This window comes from Nelumbo nucifera, chromosome 6, assembly GCF_055504915.1.
Source record: "Nelumbo nucifera cultivar China Antique chromosome 6, China Antique-T2T, whole genome shotgun sequence".
Taxonomy (NCBI): Eukaryota; Viridiplantae; Streptophyta; class Magnoliopsida; order Proteales; family Nelumbonaceae; genus Nelumbo; species Nelumbo nucifera.
Genome location: NC_142654.1, coordinates 32,792,001 through 32,799,150, shown reverse-complemented (window position 1 = coordinate 32,799,150; position 7,150 = coordinate 32,792,001). Strand labels below are relative to the sequence as shown.

Here is a 7,150-nt window from a genome sequence, read left to right as displayed (position 1 = left end):
CTTAAATATAAATAGATATTTTAGTTTAAAATATATATAAAAATCGACTAAACTGATAAACCGAACCTTCATGTTTGGGTTGATTTTACTTTAGGATTGATTGGTTTCAGTTTAGTCAATAAGTAAACTGACTAAATTGGATCAATTGAAGAAAATGACTCAAACTGACCCAATCCAACCCACCTTGTGAACACTCACTGTACTAGGTTAGGTCGTGGGTTTGCTTGCATCACACCAAGGTTCCCAGCAAGCTAATTCAAAACATGATAGAGACCCTGTACTAGGTTAGGTCTGATTGACCCTTCAGGCTTTTAAGACAGTCCAAAGAGAGGGACTGGTGATCCAATGAGCGCCCTCTAATCTAGCTGGTCAATGAATTGAATGAAAAAGAGCAGGACAGAGCGCGTTCATGGGTTCTTCACACAGAGACAGGCACACCAGTTAAAAAGCAGTGAAATGCATTCCCAGGGGCCAGAGGCCAGAGAGAGGTCCAGAGCCAGACCACCTTCATTGCCGTGGTACAGTGGGCGAAGGCCGAAGGGTCCCTTGCAGGTACGATGCCTTGAGACAGCGGAAGACTTCAAATTTTAAGGTGTCCCTCCTCCACTCCCACACCAATGCCCATACGGGTTCCGTACGGTACGCTGCTCCTGTAACACAAAACACTACAAGATAAAAGAAAGCTAAGAATGGAGCTTTGACGCTTTTGCTGATGCACAGGACGGTGTATTGTACCCTTATATATGGGCACCCAGCAATTATGGAGATGATGATGATGATAAGTGTATTAAGTAGGTTTTATGAATTGCTTAATTAGAAGTACTTTTTAGGATTTGAACAAGATGATCTCACCATTCTGGTCACTATTAGATTAATATAAATTGTTATCTCCACTTAAAATGTCAAATTTGATGTGTTTTACATACATATTGTTCTAATTTTGAAATCATACTTACAACATATTTCTAGCTAATTATCGATCAATATAGCATTAAACATAATGGCATTGTAAAATTAATAGGACTCATGTAGCTAACCCCATATAGTTGAGATAAGGCCTAGACAATGATGATGATGATTAGGTCAACTGGTTGTCATATGATTTATTTAATGAGAATGTTTCCATCTTATTCTCTTGTGCTTTGAAAAGAAAATAAGGCTGCGTTTTTTTGTGATACAAACACCGAACCGGGGTATTTATGCACCCCGGTTCGTGTTTTTTTGAAACTTAAAAGGTAATGATTATCAAAGTAAAATTGTATTTTCTGACACTTTTGTATTCTAAAAAGAGAGCATTACTGTACCTGTTTTTTATTTATTTAATAATAACTTTTTGACCAAAGTTGAGGCATTGGAGCATAAGATGGTTGGAGCAGTTAATGATGGGCCCACACCTTTGCACTGATTTCAAACAAACAGGATAAACGCAAAAACAGTTTAAAATGTGAACCGTATTTGCATTCGTAAACCGAAAAAATAGATAAATATATAATATACATATTTACGTTTGCATTTCAAACAAACGCAGCTTAAACTACAACAACAAAAGAATAAGAATAATTTAAAAATAACGGGGGGAGCGGGGGTAGCGTTTGTTTGGTCTAGAGTATCTATGAAAATCATGGATTCCAATCCGTTGATGGTCATGACCCGACTGATTTATCCTTGGCCAAGGAAAATACAACTTGTCATCATTGCACTCTTCATCATTTGTTTGATTCGTTTTTGTCGTCTCTTACAATTCTTCTACATCCTATCTGCATATTGTTGAATACCTTTTACTAATTTCTCTCACATTGTTTCTGAATTTGCACAGGTGTGTCCTAATCTGCACCATTATATTGTTCAGAGTCATTTTCCTGGATACTTGACATGTCCGCAACAATAGCAAGCTCAACATTAAGCAAAGCAGGTTACGTCTTCTTCTGTATCTTTTTATTGCCGTCCCTTCACCTAAAGTAAAGTTAAAGTTTAGGGTTAAAAAAAGACCACAGATGAAACACTCATTGGGTCAATGGTTAATCATTCAACCTGTGAAAACCATCCTTAGCCAAAGAATTCAAGGGTTAACTTCTACTGTTGAATTTGAAAACGCATCCCCTTAGGTCCATGGCCAAACAGTATTAAATACCCATGAGCTAGTTAATTCTGTTAGGCCAATTTATGAAAGATATTTTGTAATCCTCTTATTTTTCTTAGGTTCCTTACTGTGCAGATTTTTGTCTCTTCAAGCAACCTTAGCTTTTATCTGGAAATAATCATATATTCTTCTTTTAATGAATGATTGAAACTCCTATGCTGCAACTTTGCTTGTTCCATGGGAAACGAGAATCTTTTCTTTGGTGTTGGTGGGACTCCATTGTCTTCCTCTTTGGGCTTCATGAAACTCTGAGTCTCATAGTCTTTGAGTTAAAGTTGGGATAATGAACCTCTCTACAGCTTTTTTCTTCTTTTCCTTTTAATGCGCAAACAAAATGAGGCTCTTCAGCCTTATTCATATCATGACCTTTCTTTTAATTGTTCTATTCCTATTCCTCTTCTCTTTTGTTTTTTTCTTTCTTTCATGGGTGCAAGTGCGATTAAAGCTTCTCCTTCTTGCCATTAAGTGCTGTGCTTCTATCTATTTTTTGATGTCGTTGTGCATCACCCATTACACAAAGGGGCCACCCAAGATTTGATAAAAAATCATAGTTTGATTCTGCCAACATTAAGCCTATGCTGTCTCTCTCTGTGTGTGTAAGGGGGAGGTATCCATAATTTAATAGAATTTGCTGCCAGTAGTAAGTGCGTAAGTAATAATGGATGGATTGATGAAACGTGTTTTGAGAAGACGATTCCTGACACCGACAGCATAAGCAATTGTGGGGGCAATGTGAGTCCAAAAAGACTAAAAGATGCATGAAAATTGGATAAAAGAAATTGTTTGAAAGGTTAAGGATTAATTAAGATAGCCTACACAAAAGGTTTTATATACATACACTTCTACAAAGTGGGTATGATTAAGGTTCAAAGTATCGACATGTATCGGCCCATATTGATTGATATGTATCGTTTTGGGAGCTCTCTGATATGCCCTTGTAAGGAGTATATCGGGGTTCTGATCGATTCAGAGAGTAGAGGAGCTTTAAATCGATTCTCTAAACTGGTTTAAAAAAAAATATATCGGTATGGCCCAATTCACCTCTATCAGCATATCGGACATACCGACATTTTAAACCTTGGGTATGACAATTGAGAGGAGCTTTGTCCCTTTAAAGTTTTTGATCTATAAATTTGGATCATGTTGTGGGTACCACTTAAAAAAGCTCTACTGTTACAGTTAGGATCAATTATCTCTCTCTCTCTAATAATTTTCACTTTAGCCAAGAATATCTGCTAAGTAGGACCCTTTAAAACGATTTGGTTGGGCTCTGCATGAATATAAACCATATGTACATCATTCTTGAGATATCCTATTAATAATACCAACATTTTGTACTACATTAGAGTTCCAATTCAATTTACATATGACTTCTTTGATTTGTTTATTTATGAAAATTTATGATCTCCTCCATAAACAAGTATTTCCAAACTGCCTCTACATTCAGTTCTATCTCTTGCAAAAGCTCTCATTTTTGTTTTGCTTAGTAAAGGAAGAAAATATGTCTTAATTCTATGCATATAAACCTAACTGTTTAGTAAGAAAATAAGAGGTCAGATATATAATCAATCTATTTTTGTTAATTTGGTAGGTAAGCCGGGCATCTCATGTAGTCATATGTGATCTAATGTTCATGACCCTTCACCGCCCATTTGAGCTAGAGAGTTCAGTCCATTATTCAATAATTAAGTCATAGAAAAATATTCTCATTTAACTGCTATTTGAAGTAGTCAACAAGAATGACCCTATTAAAAAATTAAAAATTTTGTTATTATCGGTTGACACTGAGCCACTGGCTGGCTGTCTCTGATTAGTTAGAAGAATCCTAATCTGAATTTTCAAGATGTTGGATCACATCATTTCGTGTATGCTCAATCTCTGTTGTTACAGTATCAATTGATATGTGTGAATGTGTCTGGTGTTCTCTTTGATTTTATTATTTTCATTTGTATTAAGGTCATAATATGCTGCAAATGTCATTCTTGATAATTAGCTAGAAAGATCAATTCTTTCATGGGTCATAAGAAGAAAACAACATTGATTGAATACTCTTAATTCTTAACCACCCCATCTATAAAAACTTCTAATTAAATTATGAACTGTTCTACAAATACATATTTGTTGATAGCCAATGATATCATATCCATATCAATAGACCTCAAAATACATGCATACACTGATACAAAAAGAAAAAAAAAAAAGTTTGGAGAATTGATATTTATCGATACCTACAAGTGGGTATTGGGAGAATTGATATTTCATCCTTGTTGATAACCATCCAAATAAAATCAGTAAATATCTTTCCGAGATCATCAGATTTGCACAAAATAAAACAATGACTCAAGAATGGATGTTCTATCTACTGAACAATTTGCCCCAATTTTATTGCAAGCTTGGTTAGGTATAGAAAGGTTGGCCATTTGGTTTGCACAAAATAAAACAATGACTCAAGAATGGATGTTCTATCTACTGAACAATTTGCCCCAATTATGATGTTCTATGACACGAAGACAGCATAATTTGGTTTCACTTGACCAAGTAATCTGATGAGAGTGGGTTATTGGTCATTCATCATTGTCTTTTTCAGAATGAGAATCTTATAGTTAAAAATATAATAGAGGATTATAAGGAGTCCACTTTTAGTTTAACTTGGCTACGCTATATGTCTAAACCTAGCTTATATAAAAAAACAAAGAGAAGTAGAGTGCACAAGGGCTTAGCTAGAGAATGAAAACCTGCAGATTACATATTTTTTTATAAAGAGAGATGGCAGGCCGAAGGGGAACCGGCCGGAGGGTGCATTTCCCACAGTGTTCAGCTCTTATTGGCTCTAGAAGTTAGACAATAATTAAAAAAACATTTGAGCTTCTGACTTCTCGAGAAAACAAGAGCTGTACACAGACACAGGGCTCCACCCTGGAAGCGCTTTCTTCTGTTCGACTGTTTTATGTTATTGGACATTTGGACTCACATATGTCCAATAACATATGAGAGAGAGAGTAGACAATATGTGCTGCGACACCATTAATAATCTTTCTTACTATGGCAAGGGTAGATTATGTTGGCTCAGGCTTGTGATGAGCCTAAGTTATGATCTCAGGCTAAGACTTTTAGCAGTGTTTTAAGATTTGGCTTGAAGCGGATGGTCGGACCATGAAAATAAGAACCGGTGGCCTTTTCAGGCCCCAGTAAAATGGTTTTGGTGGGTTGAATGGGCAAACCGCCTGATTAACAGACAAAACCGGGACCCAGAAAGCATTCCAGTTTTTACTCCAGTCCGAGTCTAAATCACTGATTTTTAATCCATTACTAACCACTTGTTTAGGCTCAACTTAAGCCCGTTTTCAACATTTGAAACATCTAAATCTCAGAGTTAACATGCCCAATAAAGATAATACAAAGTCTTTATTTCAATTAGAAAGAAGATGGTACTAATTTGTTTAATCTTTTTGAAGCCCAAAACAAGATGGTACTTCCAAACCAGATCTAAGATTAATCCTATAGGATATTTGTCTAAGTTTGAATCTAAAATCTGATCTAATTTAGTCGATCTAAATTCGACCCATTTATAAGCATATGGTTCTGCCCAATTCAATGCATTTTTTTCTCTAGGATTATAGGTTCAAGCCACACAAGTTATCTCTAGTTTATTTTATTCATAATATGTAACAGTCTGATCATTTAAAGATTAATTTATTAATGATATATTGATCTGAGCCCAGTTTTGATCAAACGGATAAGAATATTCAATATAAACCTAGATACTATAAGATCAAATTGAAATCTAGGTATACCCAATCCTTTTCCAACCAGAGATAGAGCATGGCTAATATAACTCGATTGATCTCGTGAATAAGGAGATAGATCAGTTCATTCACAGCCCTAAGTGGGGACTTCTAATTTTTTACTCTTCCAAAGTGGGAATTCATTAAGTATGTGTTTGGTTTCGTTGGCGTTCATTGAAAAAATATCACCACATCAGCGCCACATAAACGTTGACGTTTATTGCATATAAAGCAAAATGAAACAACTATTTGGTTTCACCATTTATCAAATAAACGGTAAAAAACTAAAACGTTTTGATTTTTGTGCATGGGGCATTTGGGGAAATGCCAAATTCTTGTTTCCCCCAACACTCCAATATTTTTTGAAACCAAATGCTGATGTGTCACACTTTAATAGGTATTAATCTGAGATGAATAAAAAACGTTTAAAGTGAAACCCAACCAAACAACAAAAACAGAAAACGTTTAAAATAAAAAAATATAAATAAACGTTTAAAGTGAAACAACACAAATAAACGACCACCCATAAACATAGACGGAACCAAACACTCTCTTCCCTTATATTTGAGTGTCGGTGTTGATAACAAAAGAACTGAAAAATCAATCCATATATCTCTTGTACCTTACTACAACCATGGTGATTAGTAGTTGGCACATCTCTCTCTCTCTTCCATTTCTTTTAGGGAAGCAATCAAGCAAACTACTCTTTGGCAGATGCATTGTCTTCTCCTATCGTCCTTGCCAACAAATGAAAAACAGTAGCATTGATTATATTTATGGACAGAGACAAGATAAACGTACAAGGCTAGGGTACATCGTGGATTTGTGAGAGTGCCTTCACCGGTGATTTGATGAATTCATAGAGATTATGATCCATGTGTTGCAATTATGAGGCCATGTGTTGAACCAATATATCCAGCCTCCTGCAGATAATATCCACTGTCTCTGTAGTACTTAGAGAACCCACTTCAGTGTCACACAACAGTAGAAGCAGAAAAATAATTGCCACAAGGAAAAGCTTACAGACTTCCCAAGTTCCATGCAGTGAAGGGCTTTGATGGAGGTGGGTCTAGAAACAGCACACCTCTAAACAAAGGCACGTGGGAGACCAACCCACTAAATAGAGCTTGTATCTGACAACTGACATGAGAAGACAACCACAAACTTCTTAACTTTTCCTACTATTTCAGGCCACAAAAAGAGACAATTGAAGTACAATGGATTG

The 7,150-nt window shown here is 35.8% G+C and overlaps 1 long non-coding RNA gene across 1 annotated transcript; it reads left to right on the top strand.

Annotated features, from left to right (window-relative positions):
- The first annotated feature begins 333 nt into the window (after window positions 1-333).
- Window positions 334-1,974, top strand: LOC148790739 (uncharacterized). The gene is made up of 2 exons (XR_016077785.1): window positions 334-791; window positions 1,817-1,974. It is a non-coding gene; the product is annotated as an uncharacterized LOC148790739 (long non-coding RNA).
- The last annotated feature ends 5,176 nt before the right edge of the window (window positions 1,975-7,150 follow it).